The sequence below is a fragment of the Falco punctatus genome, assembly GCF_963210335.1.
Source record: "Falco punctatus genome assembly, chromosome: 7".
In the NCBI taxonomy this organism is placed as follows: domain Eukaryota; kingdom Metazoa; phylum Chordata; class Aves; order Falconiformes; family Falconidae; genus Falco; species Falco punctatus.
The window spans coordinates 4586919-4610697 of record NC_137587.1 but is presented as its reverse complement, the minus strand read 5'-3'; the positions used below and the strand labels follow the sequence as shown (position 1 = coordinate 4610697).

At 43.2% G+C, this 23779-nt stretch overlaps 1 protein-coding gene across 3 annotated transcripts in view; it reads left to right on the top strand.

Moving 5' to 3' along the window:
* Nucleotides 1-292: 292 nt before the first annotated feature.
* FLRT2 (fibronectin leucine rich transmembrane protein 2) overlaps nt 293-23779 on the top strand; it is a 65483-nt gene continuing 41996 nt past the window's right edge. Inside the window, exon 1 of one of the 3 annotated variants that reach the window (XM_080395787.1) lies at nt 293-427. The gene's annotated coding sequence lies outside the window, so the exon portion shown is untranslated. Of the gene's footprint in view, nt 428-3234; nt 3372-3847; nt 3881-23779 lie in introns of those variants that run through there. The other 2 variants (XM_080395785.1, XM_080395786.1) reach the window with 2 other exon arrangements.

Here is a 23779-nt window from a genome sequence, read left to right as displayed (position 1 = left end):
GGCTGGGACCGGTCCCCCTCGCTGCGCAGCGGAGCCGCTCGGGCAGCCGGCGGGGAGCGGGGCCGGCGCGGCCGTGAGGGCGCTCCGCCGCGCTGCGCCCCAGCCACCGCTGGGAGAGGAAGACAAGGGAATTCCGAGGCGTTTAACCGCTTTCCCGGGGTGTTCCTCCGTGTCATCGGTGGGGGACGGGGTCAAGTGACCGGCTGGACGAGCAGCTTGGCAAGACAATTTCCTTCCTCCTTTCCTTGAGAGAAACCTTGCGTGATGGTGTCCGTTGGCAGCTATGGAAAGCAGAGACCTTGGCAGTGATCCCTAAAATCATACCATGCCGGAGCACAGCGCTTCGGTCACTTTAGTCCCTTTCAACCTGCCGGACCCGGTGGGCTTTGGGTGACCAAGCGAGGAGGACCCACCTCCGCAGGAGCAGGTAACGGCTGGTCGAGTCATCTCCTTGGCTTGACACCCTCTTGATTTGACCGAAGTGTGTCTCGAGTGTCTCTGATGTGAAGCGTGGGCTGGGTGAGGGGCCAAGGGCAGGAGGGGGCCGGGCGTGACCCCCCCCCTAGCCCCTCTGGGGCCGTGGGGCAAGGCAGCAGGAGCTTGTAGTATCCCCCGTGATTTGGGGGCACAGGGAGCAGAAATGCCTGGCTGGGATCGACAAAGCTCTGTGTGTCGGCGACAGGTTGCTAATATCGGGGAACGTGGAGAAAGAAGGGACGGATGGACAGAGGACGAGAAAGATTTATAAGGGGGGCTATTTTTTTTTTTCCACGAAAAAATGCACCGCTCGTCTATCAGCTTCGGGAAAGGGATATAAATCATCCTCAAATAAGAGCTTTGAAAAGTATGCAGAGCCTTAAAAAAAAATAAATAAAGACAGGTCCTAAAAAGTCAAAAAAGACCCAGAACAGCCTTTGATCAACGTCGTTCATTTGCCTCTAGACCCTGCGGGGCTCCTGATGCTTTCATCCCTGGGAGCAGCGAGCAGCCCTCCCTCCGAGCCGGGGGTACAGGCTCTCCCCGCGGGCTGACCCGTGCCAGACCCGCTCCTTCCCGGCCGGCTGAGCCCCGCCGGGGGGTTAGGACCCCCCCACCTCCATCCCGGGGGCGTACCCCGGACCCCGAGGCAGAGGTGTCGGGAGGGGAGCGGGCTCGTCCTCAACTCCTTCCCCCTCGCCGAGTCCCCTGAGAAATGCCGGGGTACCTGCGCTCCCCGTTCCGCGCATCCCCAGCACTCAGCGCACCCGCGTAGGTGAGGGCGCAGCCTCTTCTCCGGGCAGGGCGGCTCGGGGCTGGCTGTTAAGGAGCGGGGTGAGGTGGGGGGGTCCTAAGCCCCCTTGGAGGGCAGGGTGCGGGGGGGGCCAGGAGCCGGGCTGGTCGGTACGGCTTGTTAAACCTTTGAAGTCGTGAATAATTTAGCCCCCCCACCCACCCCACCCCCCAGCGAAGGAGGTGCGGAGACAATGGCGAGTGATTCAGCTTTTGAGCTGAAAATGCAAGCTAGCGAGCAGCCGGGGGTGAGGGAGAAGCAACCCCCGAGGCATTTCGGTTGCTTTTTCTGTTTCCTCGACACATGGCATTGATCAGCTCTCCTCTCCCCACCCCTCCCCAGCCCCTCTCTTAAAGTAACTCGCAGCAAACGCCGCATTGTGCGTTTTCTGTACTAATGGAGGAGTTTCGAGGCAAATTCTCCTCGCGCACAACCCCCGTCCTACCTTGGAGGGCTGTATCCTATCGCCCGGGTGCTTCTCGGTGTTAAAATAGTCCTGCCTTTGCGTGGGCTTGGCAGGGCAGGGCAGCGGCTTAGCGGGGAACGGGGCGGCAGGGGAAGGGTTACCCCGAAAAAAGCGCAGGCAGCCCGGGATGCGCGCACACACATGAACGCGCACACATGAACGCGCACACGCACTGGCTGAGCGCCGGAGGGGGGGCGGGGGGTGTGGGGGTGTGGGTGTTAGCGCTTTAGGGCAAGAGGCGGTTTCTCCAGCGGTTTATAAAGTCTTTCTGCCTGATGATGGAAATCAGACGGAATACTAAAGGAGGTCCGTCTGGTCCCTGAGGGTTGGACTTTCTTTTATTCTGTGTTATATGTATTGAGTACTGCTATTGCCTACCTAAAAGTTCGCGGGGGGAGGGGGTGAGGCGGGCTTGGCGGCGGCTGCACATGAAATATCGCCATGTTGGTGGAGAACACGGCTGTAATTACTGCCGGCGAGGGCATCTCCCTGCTAGGACCGCAGCTCGGGGAGTTTTCCAGCTCCTCGGATCCTCCCCGCCAGAGCCCGGGAGCGAGCCGGCCAGCGGGGCCGGGCAGCCGCGGCGAGGCGGGGGGGGTGGGGTGTCCGCGGGCTGCGTAACCCGCGCGCAGCACCGCCCGCTTGCTTCCCCTCGCTGCGAGGAGGAGGAGGAGGGGAGGGCGAGTCCAAAGGGAGGGAGGGAGCTAAGCTGCCTTCAGCAAGCAACGGGTTAAAAGCGGGAAGAAAAAAAAAAAGAAAAAAAAGGAAAGAGAAAAAGAGAAAACCTACCCTGACTGCCTCTTGGAAAGCTTTAGGTTGCAGCCCTGCCTTCCAAGCATTCTTTAAACTAGAAATGTGGGAGGGACTCCAGGAGAGAGAGAGAGATGGCTATCAACTGAATTCATTACTGTAAACATCTCCCTGGGGTGTCAGGCAGGGAGGAAAAAAAGGCACGACTTACATTAGCAGGGAATAGTCAGATCTGAGGCATCATTACTGCTAAGACCAGCCTGCAATCCCGGCTGGAGGCAGGCGCAGGACTTGGAGAGAGCCAGACACAGACTCACACACATACTCACAGATACGTGTCCGATGCCTTCTCCGACTTCCAGGGGTCCTGGGTCTCCGCGCCTGCTCCTCATGTGATCCTTTCATCATTTCCAGAGGACAGAAAGAGAGAAAAAAAGAAAGCAAGAACCCCCAAGACCAGGCGTACCCGCGGTCCCTTCCCGTTTTTGTTTTGTTTTGGTTTTTTTTTTAACTTTTTTTTTTTTTTTTTTTTTTTTTTTTAATACCGGAGAAGGAGGACCGGCGGGGGGAAGAGTGAGCGAACCGAGGAGAGAAAGTGCGTTGGGGATGCCAGAGCCGCGGGCTGCGCGCCGGCGGCGGCGGTGGCGGAGCCGGGGGGAGGACGATGCCGCTGCCTCCTAAGGGCGGAGGAAGGCGCGGGAGGCGCGGGGGTCGCTCCGCAGCGGCGGCCGGCGGGGAGCGGGGCCGGCCGGGAGCGGCGCTGCGCGGCACGGAGGGCGGCGGCCACCCCCGAGGAGCGGCGGCGGAAAAGTTTTGGTGCGGGGGGCCAGAGGCGCGGAGGGGGATTATGATCGGTGCCGGCGAGGGATTCCCAGACACCGCCAGGTACAGTTGGGATTTCATTTTTCTATTTTTTTAAATTATTTTTTTATTATTATTTTACTTTCCTCCTTCCTGCTAGTTCCAGCCCCGGGCGATTTAAAGCCGCGGAGCTCTTTGCCGGCCCCGGGAAGGCGAAGTTAAGGAGCCGTGGGTCAGGTGGGGTGTCAGGAATCTCGCCTCCGCATCGTTAGAGCCCCGTGGCTGCGAGTGCGCGGCGCCGGGCACGGGCACACGCGGGCACGCACACACAGACCCGCACATACACACATTTATGAATGGCCGGCAGCAAGCGCTCGCAGGGTCCCCGGGTGCGGGGGTCAGCAGCGGGACCCCCGGCTGGCACCGTGGTCCCGGATCCCCGGTCACATCCCGGGAAGGTGCCGAGCCCGGCCCCCAGCCCTACCCCCCCCACCCCCCCCACCCCCGCCCCCTGCCGAAGCGCTCCGGCAGCTGCCCCTGCTGCAGGGACCGGCAGGGAGCCGGTGTCAGCACCGCTCGGCCCCGGGCGGGAGGTGGGTTGGAGAAATGGGACCTGGAAAGGTGAGACTCGCTGGGGGAGAGGCAGCCGCCTTAGCTGGGAGCTCAGGGATCCACCGGGAGAGCGGGGAGCTGCGCCCGGCGGCAGGATCCATCAAATCCCCAGCGGCAGCCACCGGAGCGGGGCTGGGGGGGGGGACGGACGGGGGAGGTTAAGGGAGCTGAATCAGGGCTTCGGCGGACTAAGGAGACCCTTAGAGACCTGGTGAATTAGTCGGTGATGGCTGGCAGGATGATAACAGATCCTGCGGGGTGCTGGGGGTGGTGGTGGTGGTGCAGTGGTGGTGGTGGTGACGACAAAAAAATACCAGATAGCGAAAAGAAGTCAAACAGCTGAAAAGCCCTCTGTGGAGCATGTAGTGGAACCCCAAAACATACACAGAAATCTGCTGCAAAGTGAGAGAGTAAGGCTCTCCACCTTCTTTTTGGAGTGGGAATCAGTCAGCAGGAGCTTTTAATTAATTTTAATGGAGGAAATCTGTTGTAAGGATTACAATAAGCTAATAAATCCAAGGCACAAATCCGTGTAAATTCCCGTTCTGTGTGTGGAAGGTACTGATTAGATTTGTTCAGATGCTGCCTCTTGTGATGCAGAGCTCGGCTAGATAGAAAGGGAGAGGTTCCTTGTATGAGGAGCAGGAAAAGATCCTAGAGCAAGTCAGAGCTCTCTCTCGCGCGCACACACACACACACACACACAGAGAGAGAAAGGCAGGGGGTGTGTTAAAGAGAGGTGTATTTAATGCATCTAACTTTATGGTGCTTGCAAGGAAATTAAACCAGTTTAGAGACTGAGACTGGTTGCTGCTCGGGTTTAAAAACCCCAACCAACCAGAGAAAAAAAAAACAACCCACAAACCACCACCAAAAAAACCTAACCACAAACTTCAGTGGGCTTAATTCCTTGCTTCGTTCACCGGCGTGGTCTTTCTCCAAGAGCACCTTTATATATTTGTAGTTTTAGAGGAAGTTAATGAATTGGGTTTAGCTATATGTATTTTTGGAAGGAGAAAAATCCATCCTGGCATTTTTTCAGAACACTTGATAGCCACCGTACCTATACCTCTATCCACCTTTCTTTCCTTTCTTCATTTCAAGAGTCAATGTATGCAATGTTATCACTGAGACAGGATCTTTGCATAATGAAAAAGATACAACAGATGTTATTTGAAAGTCACCACTCCTAAGTGACAAAAGTGATATTAAAATGTTAGTGTCGATCTTCCTGAAAATTGCATGACAGGAGAGATTGCAAGCAGCATTACTGCTTGTCGGAGGTTTGCTATTTGCATGGTTGTTTTCTACCCTGATACGGTAGCGAGGCAGTTAAAAGTAAGAGAGTGCAGGCCTGGAGTACTGTAGGTGAAGAAAGTCGGAGCACTGTGTAAATACAGTGTCTGTAAAACTACCTGTGACCGGACCAGTGCTTTCCAAAGTCCAAGGCTGTAGCAAGAAGCGGTGCTGGAAGACACCCAGCAGTCTTAAAAGAGTCGCTCCTCGCATACACATACACCCGGTATTTTGTATAAGGTGATGTTATCTGTGTTTGGCTTTGAGAGTCTGGATCTAATTTGAGCCACTGTTACAAGTCACATTTATATCCTGGCCTGCTGGATAGTTTGATTTAGGATGTAGACGTATCTCCTTTGCGCAACCCTACACCCTCCCAGTTGGAATCTGCATTACATTGGCTATGGTTTCCTTAGAGAATCAAGAATGTACTTGCCTTTCGCAGCTTAAAATAGCAGTATCTAAAATGTAGGATGTTATCAGGGCTGACTTCCCTACCCTTCCCGCAGAACAGAAGGAGACACAGTTTTACCAAGTCAGGAAAGCAAAAAGGAGTTCAAACAAGCATCACTATCAGGCTTTACCTGTACTGCACTTTCTATTTAAAGGACTAGAAAGGCGGCACACTTAAGATAATATTGTTTCCAGGAAGGTGAGAGCTTTATTTCTTAATCATTTCTGCTACCTCTTTAATCTCAAAATGAGTTCATTTTTCACTAGATTACTTTCAATGTAACTTCCAGCTTTTTAGCAGGCAGATTCAAATCCAGTCCATTAGTGACCTCTATCTGTGAGAAGTGTATAGTCAATGGTGGGCTTTTTTTTTCTCCTTTTTCTTCACCGTAGTCGATTGGAAACACAGGCTTTAAATTGTTTTGGTCTTTTATACCTGTGAATCACCTAGCTTGTCAGGTTATCAACGTCACATCCATTACGGGCAATGAGATTTCCTAGTGTTTTAAACAGGAAAACAAGAAAACCAAACTCCAGTTCCAAACATGAATCCAGAACCTGAAAAGAACTCTAAATCTATCCCAGCCAGTCCAGTGACAATGCAATGAACATTTGCAAAAATCCGAAAATTAACAAGTGTCCAGTGGTATTGGACACCAGTAATAAAGGAATCACATTTATGTTCTCTGGTGGTTTAATACTCACTCTGAAGCAGGCTGACCCGATGTGAAATTTTATTGCCCCTGAGTGCTTACATAATAACTGAAACTTGAGACAAACACTCAGACCAGATATACCATAAGTAGACTTTATAGTAGCAGGGTGTTTAAAAAAATGTAAAAAAAAAAACCAACCCAACCCCAAATCCAGCTGTGTCTATATTAGGAATACATGTCAGAGATCAAGGAAAAGGGGGTCTTTATAGACAGATGGTCTCTTTTAGGGGATTATTAAACCCAGCTTCCCAATACTAATTTGTCTCCTGTTTATATCCACAGCTATATTCCATGTTTTAGTTAGTGATTGTAGATGGCAGCTGAGGTCTTGATCAGCAATATCTTTGGGTAGGTGACTAGCATTGTTTGACATTTCCCAGATTGTAGTTGATTACCTCAGCGCTTGGTAATATGATGGTTTTAGGTGTTTCCTTCCTTCCCCCTTGGGCAGTCTTTTTAGGAGACTTTCTGCCAACGCTTTTTATTTATTTCCTCAAGAAACCAAAAGAGCTGGAACTTGCCCCAGAGGTATAAAAATTGCTTTTTCTTTTCTTTTGGTAAAACAAATATTTGTATTTTTTTTTGTTTTATATGTATAAAAAAGAATAATACATAGTTATTATTGTAAAGAAGGCTAATTTAACATACACTGAAGATATGAGCTTTAGTTCCCCTACAGCTATGTGTAACCTACACCTTTCAAATAATTGACTACTTTTAAAGACAAACAACCACAGAAAATCATAATTAAAATATGTTTCTTGAGAGGCATGTTTTATTCATTTAAAACAAACCTAAACCTTAATCCATAGGTAATACTCAGGAAAGAAACGTCTGAAATAAAAAACTCTTCTCTGTTTAACAGATTATATTCTAGTCACATCAAACAATATGTCCCAGGAATAGTGCAGTTTAATCTGGTATTTTCAGCCACTGGTGAAAGGTGTTGGGACCTTCTTATGCCTTCCTTTTTTTTTTTTTTTTTGTTTTGTTTTGTTTTTGTTTTTGTTTTGTTATTTTTATTGGTGATTTACCCAGCTAACACGCTTTTTTCACCTCTTCCATTACTTCTTCTGACATGGCCCTTTGAACTGAATCAAAATTAAATACTAGCAACAACCTAGAACAAATCCATCACACCCTATTCAGCATTCCTGAAAACTTAATGATGCATAAAAAGGCCTGTAAAATATCCTTTCTAAAAAGAACTCTTGTGCTAGCTATCAGGTCTACCTAGAAGCCATCTCCTGTATATTTTACTTAAATCTGTAATGGCTTTATTTATTAATTTGTTATAAAAAAAACCTTTTCTAGCCTAATGCGGGGATGTATTTAGAAAAGCATATGGCACGGTGAAGTGTTGCTCGGTCAGAGGTGCACTGTCATTGAAACCCGTCCTTCAGTCCCTGCAGGCAACGCTGGGGAAGCTGCTGGCATGCGGGATGCGCTCCTGGCTGGGCATGGATCTGCCAAGGGATGGTTTTGCTCCGGCCCCAGGTGAGGGGTGACTTGCTTCCACCAGGCGCAGGCCAGTATTTTGTAGGATCTGCCCCTCGCAAAGCGGAATATTAAAGGTCACGGATAATATTCTGCCTTGGCCTTCAAGTCAATGGGCCACTTTCATAACACTTAATCACCAGCTACCTATTCACAGAGTAAATTATCAGTGTAATTTCCTGCAACAGTTATGGATTAAAGGCTGCGGTCAAATAATTCTGAAGAAAAAGAATCATTTTGAAAGGTAGTTTGGGAAATAATCTGCAGATTACTGTAATGGTCTGCAGTCTGGTTTGACAAATCCCAGCCCTGGCAGGGATGTACCTCGACACACCGAATACAGAGAAGTTGTTTAGTTCTTCTTATCATCATTTGTTGGTGAATATATCCCAGTGAAGATGCTAGGAGGAAGGGGCACAAGTTCTGCTCTTTGGTCAGAGTTCTTTATCATGGCCAAGTTGTCATGACTAATCTAATTATCTTAAAAATACAAATTCCTATATACATCAAACCAGTTCCTTTGTGAAAACATGCTAGCTATGAGTGAATTAATCCAAAACTACTCCACAATCTTTATTCAGACAAAATTGTCAACATTTGCCTAATATCAGGCATCTTGAGGGAGAATTGCAGGCAAAATATTTTGGCATTCCATCCCTCTGATTCCTTGGCTGTTCACTGTCATGCATTTCTGTCTTCAGCAAGGTCTGGCTGGCTGATGCTGGGCACTTGTCTCCTAGTAGGTACTGTAAACTGTGCCAAAGTACTACCTGAGCCACTGAGAGCAGAAAAGGTCAGAACTCTGAATGAAAAGCCTCATCAGCACCTTCTAAGAACTGAGATCAGTGTGTGGCAGTGTCAGTCCCAGTTCATGCTGGCAGCTTTTGTCATTCCTTCATCAAACCCAACAGGGAAAATTATCTGAAGAGCAGAGTACTTCCCAGTCCTGCACCACGTAGCTGCACGGGTGGCTCACACCTTGCTGAGCTATTCCATACAAGGTAGCCAAGAGGCATCCTGTGGGGAAGGGTTAGGAGCCAGTGTTCCCACAGTGTGCCCTGGCACTGCTGGGAGCCTTCGGTGATACTCAGGCACAGTCCTCGAGCTTCACACGGGTTGGAGAGGAGCAAACCACGGTCAAACTTCAGCCACGGCATCAGCAACCACAGGCTTGTAGGTTCAGAGTCACAAATATTCCTTTCTCTTGAGATTTCCTGCATTCTTTTCCTGCAGAGAAAAAAATTGCAGTATTAGGACTGCTTTAAAATGGGTATGACATTGGCAATATCACTGGAAATGCATGTAACAAAAAAGACGTATTATTTTATGTCAATATCTTACTGACAAAACAAGATATAATATACAGCTCTGAAGAAGAAATGCAGGTTTTATATGCATACATATATATAATTTGTGTATGTGTTACATGTATAAGTGGCTGTGACTTCATCTAAAATCATAGAGGTCCCCCTCAGACCCTTCAAAGCATACATCATTAATTGTCATTCAAAATTAGTGTTGCTGAACAGCAAATGAAATTAAACAAGGAGAAAAACTTCTGTTTCTTCCTGCAGTGTGTTGGAAGTTTCTATACTGGGTAAGAACCACAACGTGCTCCCAAGAGGTATTTTTCCCAAGGCTGCTGGAAGGAGTCTGAAGCAAACTTAACCTGTGCTTATGAAATAGAACTTCATAGCCGAAAACCTGCTTTTTAAATGAGTGCATTTGATTCCAGACTCGATCCTTCTCTCTTGCACTGGCAAATTAATTTCACAGACACTCTTCCTGTGATTAGAGATTACTCATCTGAGTAATAATTTGAATACCCCAAAGTGATGTCATTTAGCTGTAATTGAAGATGATACAACCCCAGCAGTGTGTCCCTGGTTATCCTAATGTATATGTGCTTTCATTAGTAGCTCCTTCATGTGTGTATGGGCAAACAAGCTATGTAGGTATGAGCCATTTAAATTGCTAGAATTGCACCTATATTAGGATTGTAGTAGTCGATGTGTTTGTCACAGACACAGCCTACATAGGTATACGTCTATAAACTCTATGGACTAGGCATTGGGTGCGCAGATCATGTGATGGATTATGATGTTGGTAAGTGGGGTGGTTGTGGGAGCCTGTTGCATGCCTGAAATGCTAGCTGAAACCGTGTGAGGTGTCTCCACATGAAGGGATATTTGTTAGCAGTACCTTATAATTTCATGTGTGATCTAGGAAGTTTTTCCTAGGTGGTGCTTCTTGTGTCATTGAGAGATTTGCATCCAGCTAAAGGTACCCCATTTCGCAACCTTGCTGGGCTGGTTTCACAGGCCACTTCCTTGGTGGATCTAGGTTTAACCTTACTCTTATCTTTAACCACTTAGCTTTGGAGTTTGTTGCAAATGCTCCTAGATGAAACATTAATCCTTGAGCTGTATCAGTTGAGGTGCTGCTGTTTATGTCATCATTTGTTATAAATATGTACAAAAAAGAAATCACTTTGATACCCGCATTGGTATGAACCTGGATCAGGTGGTTGGAGGACTCCAATTTGGTATGTTAATGCTCTATATACATATTGCATCATGTTGTACTAATCCATTATGGGAAGCCTCCATATTATTCATTGGACAAAAGAATCTGGAGGTGTAAAATACATAAGGCCAACCAAGAGCTCACAGTTAACTCTCTAGTACACTCATAAAATTTTCGTTCGTGATTTAAATGTTTTCAAAGATTTTGTCTGAGACATTTTAGCCTTTGAGCTGTCTGCAGAAAATTATTTTCCAGCACAAAATAAGTAAACTAAAAAGTGTTATTGTCCAGGCTGATAAATTTGTCCTTTAAAACAAATTCAGCACTCTAACAACAAATTTCCTCAAACTGAAGATGAGTGTACAGTTTGAGACTGCTAAAGTTTAGCAGGACACAAACACAAACGCAGGGACACACAGAGTCATTCCCCACCGTATTGCTAAATCCCATGTAGCAAATTGGTATATGCCCAACGGTGATTTTTGAAATAGCTCATCCTGGCCCTGTGCCATGCTGCTCGGGGAAGAGCTGCTTCTTGCAGCCGTTCAGCAGTAAATTGTAAAATGCATTTTGCCAGTAGAAATCTCTTTTTTCTTTTTCAATTTGAGAAATTACTTTCGCTCTTTGACAAAATTAATTTCAGCACGTTATTCTTTAGCAGTTGTGCAACAGAATAACAGTCTTTACTCGGAGAAAGAAGTGCCTATCGTTACAGCTTTGGAAATACTTAGGCAAGAAAGAAGCATAGTGGACACCTCTGGTTTTTTTAAAATGTGTGTTTTGAACGCCACAGATAGAGCCAAGTCCCCTGTGATTGCCCAGAGGTGCCTAAGCCTCTGTGGCAGAGCATCTGACAGTAAGGTTACTCTAATTGCTTTATCCGTGTTGTGTCCTATCAAAATCTTTTTTTATTCATGTGGTAGTGTGTCTTTGTAATGATAAGCATCCCCATACATGCCTTAGTTTTTAGTTATGTGTAATTCTGGTGAAATGCAGTGATTTATAATTAAATAAAGGGGGCCGGGGTGGGGGGAGCCAACAAACCAAATGAAAACAAACCCCAAAGCAAAACGGAGGGAAACCCAAACCCACAGCCCAGGAACTGTGATAATCTCAATGCTAATAAGGTGGTTGTTTTCTGTCCCACACTGGATAATCTTACCAGTATCTATTTAACTTAATATTTGGTACCAAATACAGGTTTCAGCTAGATAGTCTATTATCACAGAAGTCAAACACTCAGATCTGTCATCAGATCAGCACAGTGGATCTTTATAAATCTGGAACAAATGAGTTGCTGCCAGCAGCTCTGGCAACAGAACTGTTGATCTGCCCAGATTCTCTTTCCTGCAAAAATTTCTTATCAGCAGATCCACACATCCTACATGGTGTGACTGTGGATTTACAGATAAGAGGACAGAATGACTGAAAGTGGATGGATGGCATGAGCATAAATAGGTCATGAGTTACCAGCCGTGGAGCTTGATCCTGAGCACCGGGAGAGGCGACTATAAATTTCAGAACCCCTCTAAGGCTAAGGAGCTCTCTGGGTAGAAGGGTTTGTCTTTAATTCTTTGCCCTTCATTTGTCCAAAGTTGAAAGTGCATAAATCTGTCTGTATGAGCAGAGATGACTCGGAAATCCATAACCACTCATCTCTGTGACATTGATGGAAGCTCTATTGGATCAAATGCATAGGTATTCTAATTATGAACCTCTGATATTCAGAACTTCCCTTAGGCCATCAATATCTCCTAGGCAATCATATTTTACAGGCTGCCGACTGATTGTCTGGTTATGCATGTGCTGACCGAGAGAAGACATCACACACTTTAGCCGACCAGCTGCAGAAAGATGAGCCTCTTTAAGCGCTCCAAGAATAAACACCTTTACATTTCAGATAACACTGGTATCAGTCCACAATCTACTTAGGTCTCGTGAAGAAATATTTGGTGATCTTGGGAAAGGCTGTTTCAGTATAGCCCAGATATTGTCTTGTGTTGAATGATAACCCTGTTTGACAGAAAGGCATCCTTTTTAACTCCTTCAGCGCTATGCTAAAAGAATATCTCCTTATCACGAGTGGAAATACTGCAAAGACCTGTAGCCTTGCCATGAAATCTGCGCTCCCTTCCACCATCTGGGGTACTTTTACTGACATGTATTTATATTTTGGTAGCAGCGTACTTCTCTCCTGCTTCTCTCCCTCTCTTTTTTTAAAATACGTGCATCAGCACAGACCGAATCAGGATTTTTAGTTAGCTCGTTCGCTAAGAAAGATCTCTTTTTTTAGCTGGAGTTCATTCTGTTAGGTCTGTCAGGTGCATTGAGGACACAGAGTATCCTAAAGATGCTATCAAAACTGAGATAAGCAATAATGCTGATGGAAGCTTTTATTTTCATTTCAATATTTCCCATGTTATTTTTGCAGGTCAAGTATTGCAGTATTGTGCAGAGGGAAGATAAAAGCAGGAAAGGGAAAGTGACTAGGAAATAACTGGGGGGGGGGGGGGGGGGGGGGGGCGGGAAACAGGACGAAAGTGAGTAATCCAAATTGTCCAGACTAAATGAAGTGCAGAGATAAACAACTTTCTGTGCAGCAGGAAATCGGAGTTTCCTAACGATCAGGGTTTTAACCACCTAAGCTGTTATTCATCTGAGACTGCCGGCTGCCCTGAGCAGGAGAGGGGGGGCAACGCGTAATCTAGGAGGAGCTGGGAGGGGAGGGAAGGATCCCTCAGGTTTCCCCTGTTCTTTCTGTGGTGGCCATAGCACAGGGGAACTGTCAGACAGAGTTCATGCTGTCTGAGTGTGTTAGCTCTGGAACAGAACCCTGACTGGTTTGGTGAGTCCGGTTCGGTGTATTCCCTCTTGATGTTATTCCATGTCCTCATTTTTGGTGCCTTAGAAACTGTGCGTGTTAACGGTAAGAAAAAACGGATACAGAGTAAAGATGGGATGGATAAAGCAATTAGTGAGTAACTAGTCTTAAATTTTCCTCTCAGGCACGGGTATATACACAGAAAGTCTGCTTTACATAGATAAATCAAAGGGGAATCATGAATGTTATTTGTTATTTAAAATACATAAAATAGATCGTGGCAGCTTTTATGTCATTTAGTTTTCTCTTGCCTTTATACCTCTTATCTGAAAGAGATTAGAGATGCATTATGTGACAAAAAAAGACTGAATTAGGGGAAGACTTGGGGGCAAGTGGCACTGAAGTGGGTCTTTATTGTTCTTGCTTATGAGAAACACACTGAAGGAAATGATCATCGTGCACTGCAACATACAGAATTGTGATGTTGCTTCTGCGTCATCAGCACTTTCATGCTGTCCAGTTGATTAAATCACTGCTTAGGTCAAACATCGATCAAGCTCTGCGTTGTGGTCTGGGCTTGCAGCATGCTCTTTCCCCTTGCAGTTGAAGCCAAGGCAGAATTCAACACTGGATCCTAAAAACAGCCAGGGGACAGAGCTGCTGCACGCTGGGGGCTGAACCGGCAGCAGCTGCAGAAAACCCCTGGGGTGTGTATGTGTGGGGGGGCTGGCATCACTCCCCCAGGCAAACCAAATGCCCACAGTCATTGGTGGTTCATAACTAATAACATAATAACATAATTACACCCCAGGTCTGGGTGCTTATTATGAAAGAAGGAGATAGTTTATGGAGAAGGTTATACTATGTGCAGTTTTGGGGGGGATTTCAAGAATCTCCACAAGTGTTCTGGTAGTAGTAATATTTGAGACAATGTGTAACTACTTACTTGTAATCTTGCAGAAAATCTAGTAAAGGATCGGACTAGAATTCGGTTACCGTAACTGTAAAAGAGAAGAAAAACCTCAGCGGAAAGATGGCACTGTACGAGTTAACATGTTGGCCCCTCATTCTTTCAGATCAAGCTTCCTGTGAGTAATAAAACACAAGTCAGATGAATTTGGCTGGTCTCAGTCAAGTCTCTCATGGATAGTTGCCCACACGGGAATAACTACTGCATAGATTAGCTCTGTGAATGGTTCCAGGACAGGTGTGGAACTGAACTGCATTGGCAGAACTGCTCGGGGGAACTCGCGTGCGATGCTTCGCTCAGTGGTATCTGTCTTCCCTTTCCACGAGCACTAAAATGCAGCCAAACATGTTTTTTAAGTATGTGTTTTTAGGGAGATGGAGAAAACTCGTGTTTTGTCAGATTTGCAAGTCTTTTATTAGACTTTTCAAAGAAACAAAGCACAAGTGAAAAATAAAATACCGTGCATTATTTCTCACTAGCCAGCATTTCTTTCTTGAGAGCAGGAACAACGTTACAGCTTCTGACCCATCTCTCCCGACAGTCTAAGACAAATAATAAAATAGTGCAACATTTTTAAATAATAAAACAGTGCAACATTTTTAAAGCTTGAGAGAGGACAGAATGACAGAAGGTTTCTCCTGCTGACTGCAAAATCTTTCTGTTTCTATTTGAAATCCGGACACAGGCTATAGTGATCTACATAAAATGAAAGGTGGAGTCTGGTAAACCCACCACTATTAAGAGCGCCTCATTTTTCCAGTCCCTGTCAGAAGTGAAAAGATTTCTTGGGTAAGGAGGATGAACCTTTCTTTCACCTCCACATGCTCTTCTTCCACTGCTCTCACAAAGCAGAACTGAGCCTAAGTCACTGTAAAAAGCACATTATCAGAAACACACTCTGCACTATTTTCGCTAACATAAAAAGAGGCAATGCAAACAAAAGATAGAAGGAAGAGTTAACAGCAGGGTATGATCAAAGGAGCGCTGATGCAGAAGCAGATTCAGAAAGCTGCTCGGTATTAGATGTGTAGCGCTCGCGTAAATCAGGGCTGGACCAGTTTACAGCAGCTGAATATCCACAGTGTAAAACAGAAAACTTCTCTGTTGAGCTCCTTGTCAGAGCCCTGACTGTAGGCCAGCCTTCCTTCCCCGGCAATAAGGGGAAGGGATTGTGGTCCGGGAGCTGACACTCTGCTGTTTGTGCCCTAGCTGCCTCTGCATCAATAGGGGACCCAGCTCTTCAAACCTCTTACCCAAAGTAAATATTCTTTATTTTTTCCTTGATTTAACTGGTTATTTAAGGAAATGCCTGGGCATATGACTTTCTAAGGTGTGGTTTACAGTGCTGCTCTACTTACTTGCCGCAGAGTTTGGAGTTTCAGATTCATATGTTGACATGCTTATGTAATTTACTGAGGCATCTATTTATACTGCGGTTGTGGTTCTTATATCCATCTCACAGCAAATGCTACACCCCTTGCGACTGACATATTTTCCATGACATTTTTCATGCATTCCACCAGTGCTATATCTAAAGAAGCTTGATTTTCACATACATGTGACCGTCGTGGGCACATAGTATGGCTCTAAAAAAACTGACCCGCCTGATCTTCACCTCCTTTTGCTGGAGGACTACAGACGTAATTGTTTTGTCAATGCAACTGTAGACTTTTGCACTTGCATTACATTTCAAACTGATCGGTTTTGGTGAATTAAAGAATTTCTCTTGCTACGGGCACTCTCTGCTCAGGAATGGGGGGAGTAGTGACAGGCGGCTTTTATCAATTTGCTGTTTTTTTATTTCAGTTAAGTCTATAGTTGGGCATATTCTGTTGTTGGATGCCTAGGAAAGATAAGAACAGTATGAGGAAAATACTTCAACGTTACTGGAAGTGATCAAGTACTGCTGCTTTGTGGGTGAATACCTCCAGAATCTACTCTGAGACTCTACACTGTTGTGTCCAAACAGAGATGGGCAGCAAAGTGTGTGGAGCTTTGCTAGCTGGTAGTTGGTGATGCCTTTTAACACATGGTTTAGCGACCTTATTCTAGTACAAATTTCAGTAGCACCCCAGAGGCAGTTAATGTCTAAGAATAAATGTATCCATTTTGTTAGGCGTTGTTTCCTTTATAGAAACTACTATAGTGTTTTGCTACTAGATATAAAACAATCTGAATAACAATGAGCCACATTCTAGTCTGTTCTATTTTATCTATATTCTGCTCATGGCTGAAGTAGCCTAACACCAATCTGTAAAACTTTAGTGAAGGTTGTAGTTACAAAAAAATGCTGCGGTGTTTGATAAAGCCAAATGACTTTATTTCATGCAAAGAATTATTAATATGTGACATGAGACCTGGTCAATCAGAACTGCAAAGCTTTAAATTCCCTTCTGAACACGAAATTCAGCCAGTGGTTTGTACCCACAATTATTGATGAGTGCACTGATCATATTTATAACTCCACTGACTTGATACATATAAACGATCTAGATCAGCAATTAGCAAAACGGCATCAATTGTGCTGCATGTTCCAACTGCAAATAACAGTTGCAAAAGTGACTCCCAAAGGATTGTTCTTTTAGAAATGTAATATACAGCATCTCTCTCCCACCCTTGTGCTCTCTCTCTGACTACTGTCTTAACCTCCAGTGCTTAATACCCTAGATATATTGAAACCTAGGTCTTCCCGCCAAGATTAAAGGGTTGTACTTTCATGGTCCTATGATTCTATCTACTTTAACATCTCTTATCTGAGAGAGCTACTTTGGGAATGAGTCTACAGGCTCACTAATAGATATAGGTACAAAGCTCTCATTTTAGACTGTGTGGAAATGAGACTAGAACTGATCTGACAAGAAAATCTCCCCTTCCTTCACTCTAGTTCCTTTCTCCCAGGTAATTATAGATATTGAATTCATCAGGCCAGTGTATTGCTTGCTTTTCAGACAATTTCCAGTAGGAAGATTCTCCTCATTATAAATATGTACATGAGCTCTATAATTGCTGACAGTCACACGGGGAACCTTATTTCTTTCCTTTATATGCATTGCAATGCTCTAGATAAAATCATAACTTCACATCTCGTATTATTGGCCTGAAATAGAGGACGATCTTTCTGACAATTTTTCATGATTTAAATCTCATGACACACCACTACCAATAAGGGAAAAGGAATTACAAGACCTGAAATGGCAAGAACTAGCGTGTGGCTGGTCACACTTTCGCCACAGATTTTCTCCAGTGTAAATCCAGGTTTGTTTTTCTGAAATCTGGAATTATATTACATGTACATAACTGCAAATGAATAGACTTACTCCTTGTTTCAAATCTTCATCCATAGGATAAAGCAGAAAGAAGATGAGCATCCTTACATCAGCCCAGCTGACAGTCTCACTGCCACACATATTACAGGGCTGCAAATAATCAGAAATGTCGTGCATGTGCAGAATTGTGTGAAACGCTAAAGTAAAGTAGAGGGTGCTGATGGCTTGTGAATCAATGCATAGATATCAGTGCACTGACAAATCCAATGGGTAACTACAAAGAGCTGGCTATTTGTACACCACCCATAGCCGTAGCAGGGTTTAAAAAGGAAGTGCAAAATTCCGCAACGCTTTTGAAAACAGAATCTAAAGCGGAACATGTAGTCCAAAGGGAACGTCCAAGAATTCCTGTTTTTAAAGTGTGTTAGTTTTTCATTAAAAATACAAAGTAATAGGGAAATGAAAAATAATCCGTGGCTTTTTAATATAAACTGTGAAAAAAATTGCCATTCCATAAACAGCAAAATTATGACACTGTTTGAGCCAAGGTTCGTGATTTATTTTGATGATTAGCATGCCATCCTGTAGAGGAAACTCATACATGTGCCTAGTATGTGGCCATTCTGCCTTTTGAGCGTGTGGGGCCTGGGAGAGTAATAAAAATAAATCCAGAAAAACAATTGTCTACTTCCAGCTCAAGTGCTGGCATTAAAAATGTTACTATACTCAGATAATTCCTAATGAAGCTGTAACTTCAATATATCTGATTTTTTCATATGCAGACTGAACTTGGAGTAAACAGGGGAAGGACACTATAAGGTTGTCCAGAAAATACAGAAAAAATCAGAAGAATACTTTAACAAAATGACTATTACTGCTACAGCTTATGTATATCTCACTTTTTATAGTGAGCTATAGACAACCATAGTTGGTTTCTAAGGGCTTTGCTCTCCGTTGTAGCAATGTACGTCAGGAATATTTTCTCATGAGTATTTCAATGCATGTAGAGTATTGTTCTTAAGAACTGACTCCACATTACTCAAATTTAACAATATATGACTGGTCCCCCCACCCCAGCCCAGCCCCAGCTTAAGACTGATGCAGTTGTACTCATTTTGCAGTCTTTCCATGTAAAAACAAAAGAAGTTTCTTTGATTTCTCCCCTACCTTCCCCCCCTGCCCCAAATGCGACTAAGGTATTATTCCTGTGAAATGCAGGTCTCTATTTCATGCTAAATATGCCATTGGCTCCTTCTGTTTTCTAGCTTGATCAGAAAAAAAAATATTTGGGAAGAAGTCCTCTTTCCACAGCAGAGGCCAAGTTCTGCAAAATTATGCACACTTTTAATTCCAGTTAAAATCAATAGGTTTTGAATGCATTAACCATTTTGCAGGGTATCTGCATATATGTAAATGCACAGAAATGGCTTGCGGCTACCTCCATTTGATATCAAGAAGCGTCACCCATTATATTTTTAGGTTTTTGAGTAAGGAAGATTTAATTTTAAGATACAGTATGACCTAAAATATAAATCTGAGACAGTTGGAAATAAAAGCCCTTTCTGCAGATGAGATTTTCTCATGCTGAGGTTTTTTGTTTAATTGTAGCAGTACCCCCTGCAAAGTCCACAAAACAACAGCAATAAGTCATAAGAACAGGTAGCAAGTTGGCTGGCATACAACGAGATTTAAAGCAAAGACCAATCTCCCTTGGTAAATGTTGATATGAATTATTAAATGAAATAGTGGCAAAATATAGTCTGTCAAAAGCAGTTTCCTTCTAGAGACATGGGAGGAATTAAAATTTATTTCAAAGGAAATCTTTTGTGCATGTTTCCAACATCTTGGTTTGCTTGTGTTGCACCACTTCTCTGTTTGCTAAAATTTCCCAAACTAGTTTCCCAAATAAATAATGTTTATTGGAATAATTTTCACAATACGATGTTTATCCTAGAATTTTCTCATATACATCTGAAGTTTTCCTTCTCAAGTGTTGCCTGGAGAGAAAATACTCTAATATTGTAGTGGGTGTGATTTCAGTGGGCTGGAAGTATGGCATCCAGTTACTGATTTGATATTTAGTGTATCTGACAATGCTAGAATATATACTCTGTAATCTGAACATGCAGGTCTGCCCCTCAATTCGTCTGTACTGATGTGATTTTTTTGGCTTAAATTATCTCATCATTAGATGAGTTATGCTAGTTTAGGATTTGAACCAAGGAGCAAACTGTCAGCTAGAGGATTTGATCTCTAGATTAGCTTTCCAGAGTAGCAAAGAATTAAAGAGAATGTCAGATGTTAATGATGAAACTATTCCTCTTAAATTTAACATGAAATTATGAATTTTTTATTTGATATGCTTAGAATTGGCTGAAAATTTTAGAAATATTTAAATAGATTTCACATAAAACATTTTGATTTGGTGAAACAGGCTATCTAAAGTGATGTAGGTTTACTTATTCATGGCTCTAAATACTATTTTGATCTGCATAAACCCCTGACAATTAATACCAGCCCCTTGTTGTATGGAATTGATTCATTTGGATATAGTCCATTTTTAGGTATTTGTGGGGCTAATAGCACCGAAATAGCTGAAAGTCTGTGTTTGATGTAAGTGACTGAAGTTCCTGGAGTCAAAGACCTAGATGGTGTTTTGGTCTTCAGCAAAATCAATAGAAATAACTTGTACAGACATCAAAGGAGTGGGGTAACTTCTGACCACCCTTTCCATATCCCATATGGCTAATGAGGGCTTCATTCAAGCACATCATTGGGTAGTTGCTAAAACTTTTAATTCATCCAACGAAAGGCCACATCTAAATGATTAACTTGTGATCTGATCGATAGTTTTAACTCTGCTGTAAAGTCCTACAAGCCTCCAGGAAAGGGATAGATTACTTTTCTTCCTGTTCAGTGCACCGATGGAATAGGGGTACTGAGACAACCATGCACCCCAAAGCCAGGCAAAAATTTATTGTACAGACACCTGGAATCTAAGCTAATACAGACAAGTTCTGGGTATAATTCAGACCAGAGTACTGCACGTTAGTGTCTTTCAGCAAAGCCATGTAAAAATAACTTTGAACTTAAATGATCTAAAGGAAGTTTGTAAAACCAGGTGCTAATACTTATATGTGTATTTTGCCATATAGACCTGTAACGTTCAGGCTTGAATTCTTCACAGACCCTAATAAATCGCCTTTCTTAAACGTATCTCCAGATAATCAGCTAAAACCCAGTGAGAGACACTGAGTATTCCTTGAGAAACTGAAAATCATGATACTTGTCTCACTAGCTGGAACACCTTCTTTAGCCTCTTTGCCTTTGTCTCAAATAAGCAGCTCACCAGGTCGTTTTTCTAAGAGCAAAAAATATTACACAGTCTCCAAGAAGTTATGGAAGCCTCATTTCTAGGCACAAATAAAATTAGCTTTGACGAGCACTGATGTATTGGTGTTGAAAAGATGCCTGCGAGGTGATGGGACTGGTACAGCTGGCATAAGGAAACTTTCTCGTCGCTTAAGATAAATTAATTGAAGGACTTTGGTCATTTGGAACAGCAGAAGGGAATGACCAGGGTTGAAGTTGAATTTTACCGTAGGAGTCATATCTTCTCCTTTGACAAAGAATGAACTGACTACGACACTGTTGCCTTCAATCAAAAAAAAAAAAAGAAAAAAAAAAAAAAGAGCTGTGGGTGAGTTACTGAGAAGATACTGGGAACACATGGCGCCGAGATAACAGCAAGTCTCTTGAACGCTGGCTGAGTTTTTGTCCAGGCGCCTATTCATGAGATCTGTAATGTATATATTCCAGATCTTCTATCCATAGGCCCAATTTGCTAAACCCTTACAAATGTCTGAATTCAAGTTCATTTCAGGAAAGCACACTCACATAAGGGAAGTACATGTTGCAGCCAACAGCTGAAATCATGTAGAAACCTCTGGAAAGATACTATGATCATTTATGTTATTGAACTCTGCATGCATCCGGTTCTCCTTCCTTTTCCCGGACCTCTCTTACTCCCGTTGTGCATCTCCTCAAGCTCTTTTTCCTTCCTGATGGCTTTCAGTGCAATAAATCATTTTAAAAGAAAACTTATGGCAACAGAAGTAATGCCTTGCTGACATAAACTGCTATGTTGCACACAAGATAGGAGGTATATTTCTTACTTGGATACTTTAGGTGGCATTAATAACATCAATATTTATATTGCCATAAGCTTAGTTTGCACTAGAGTGTCGTTTATGTAGTGTTACGTTTCCTGCAAGTATTCTTCCCGTCACATTCATTTCTGTCTTTTTGAAGGTAAACACACAGCAGAACAAAGCCATGTGCGTGGAGTTTCCAGTATTTTTAATGTTATAGCTATAAAAATAATGACCTTTATGCAGCCATCTGCAACTATGTGCAATGCCTTCAAACTCAGAGGTTCTTTGGGATTATTAATAGCAATAACATTATCTCAGTAATGTGAGAACTGTAGCTGTCCAGATTGAATGTCACTGGTAAAACTGCACTGGAAAATATGGCCATCTGTATCGGTTAAAAATATAAGTATTAATTCGAAGAATCATTTCTTCCATTTCAAATATTTCTCAAGCATTTTCAGCAAAATTCTGGAGAGTTGTGGTCATCAGAAAATTATTAGGATTATTAAGGAAGTATTGAAGATATCTGAGCTAAGCTTCCACTAATTTTTAATGCAAAACCATTAAAAGCGATTTGGTTCTTGCAAATTTTTGTGACGAGCTTATCAAGTATAGTAATAATAAACAAGAAAGAAAGAAAAATTGTTTTTTTAACCAAAGACTTGACCATCTTTGTTGCTATCAAAAGAAGGAAGATTTAAATCTGCTGGACTATTTGAGTTTCTCCAGACTGATCAAAAGTACAATAGCTTTATTTAATTTACTTTGTTTCAGAGTTTCCAAAGATTTAGGGCAGAATCAGTTATCACTGTTTATTAGTACGAGTTGCATACAAATAAACAAAAATTGTTCAAGCTTTTCTAGATCAAGTACACAAATGTTGTACATTATCATCATGTTCTTCGGTGCAAATAGCCTGAAATGAGATCTGCCTTTCTACAGAAATTTTATTTATAGTTTACTTGATTCAATTTTGGTATTACACTGTCATTTTCATTCCCTATAATAAGTTAATGCTATGCTGGAACTATTTAAAGGGATTATAGTGTCAGTAAATTTTAAATCATGCTACTTGCCTAAGCTTATATTACTGAAATAATGCATGATGAGCACTTTTGTGAAATCATGTGAAATCAAGTACATGAGTGGGCAAAAACTATCACCAGCACCACCGACAAAATGGCCTTTGAAAGTTTAGGAACTGAAGAGCCACTTAGTGCAATTGTGTTTTAATGATTGGAGGAGGGAGAGGCATACTACAGAAACTGAAGTGAAATCCTGGCTCTGCAGAAAATGTTGGGAAATCTATGCTGCCTTCAAAAAGATGAAATTTCACTCCTGGGTCTTATTCCTTCTGGCTCTGCTACTGCCTCACTGACCTTCCTTAGTCAAGTCATTTAACCTTTGGTCCTATCTGGTTAAAAAATCTGACTGATCTCAGAAAGTTTGTTCACAGCTGTATTGGTGAATCATCTACTGTCTGTAAAAACCTTAAAGATGATGCAGGGAAAGATGATCTTGGTATGAAATGGCACATAAAAGTCTAGACATCTCGGTATCTTCAAAATTGAAGTCAACAGCAAGAGAAAGTTTCCTGTGTTTGGTGTGGTTGTGGTTTTTTTTTTTTTTTTTCCCCAAAGGAAACATGCATTTTTTTCACATCAAAATTTGTTAATATTGTGAGGAGATGCTACACAAAATGTAAGTATTTAGCTCAGAAGGGAGATGCCCAAAAGGAGCTGGTATTGTAATACAAAAGGTATTAGGTAGACAGGGAGAAATACAATATTCCAAAGTGTCTTTATCATTACATCAGATCAAGGGTCTGTATAAAGAATACTATAAAGATAGACAAATGCTTGCTAAAGTGATTATATTCTCTATATTTAGGAGCTGTCCTGCTGAACTCAGTGCCACAGGGTATCCATAAAGTCCAAAAGTTATGGTCAGGACAACTCTCAGCTAGTTATATGGATAATGAGACATTCTTAAGTTACAAAAGAAGAGTATTTTATGGATGTGAGGCTATGTGCCCTTGTAAGGGAGTGAACAAGACAGCTGTTAATCACTTAGGAGCTAGGTAGAGGCTTAGGAACTTGTTAACAAATATGTGAACAATTAGAATTTAGGATGTCTTTAGTGTTTTAGTCTTCAGGACTTTCTGAAGCATCTGGTAATGGC